Genomic DNA, 442 nt, shown 5'->3' with positions numbered 1-442 from the left:
TGTACTTAGAACCATGAAATACTTGACAACAGACTGAGTGAAACATAATTATCATGCAAAAAAAACCTGTAAAAAAAAAAAGTAAAAATAAAACAATAGAAATTAAGATACTATTAGCATTGAAAAATGGGGTTTATCAAAAAGGAAATGACATTTATCCAATAAAGGCCATGACTTAAGTAAAAAGGGGAGGAAAATAAGACTCTTAATTTGATGAAAAAACTCTCCATCATATACAAAATGCAATAAATAAGTCAATCAAACACCTTTTTTGGATAAACATTTAAGATTTTTGACAACTGATAGATAGATAGATGGATGGATGGATGGGTGGATATATAGATAGATGGATAGATAGATAGATAGATAGATAGATAGATAGATAGATATAGATTTTATCAAAAAAATAAACATTTAAGATTTTTGACAACTGATAGATAGA

General features: G+C 26.7%; 1 protein-coding gene across 2 annotated transcripts in view; it reads left to right on the top strand.

Moving 5' to 3' along the window:
* The window catches only part of sema3e (sema domain, immunoglobulin domain (Ig), short basic domain, secreted, (semaphorin) 3E), an 89,116-nt gene that overhangs the window by 35,745 nt on the left and 52,929 nt on the right, over window positions 1-442 (top strand). The gene's annotated exons all lie outside the window — the stretch shown is intronic.

Source organism: Nerophis ophidion, linkage group LG12 (assembly GCF_033978795.1).
Source record: "Nerophis ophidion isolate RoL-2023_Sa linkage group LG12, RoL_Noph_v1.0, whole genome shotgun sequence".
Taxonomy (NCBI): domain Eukaryota; kingdom Metazoa; phylum Chordata; class Actinopteri; order Syngnathiformes; family Syngnathidae; genus Nerophis; species Nerophis ophidion.
This window is presented reverse-complemented; position numbering and strand designations above follow the sequence as displayed.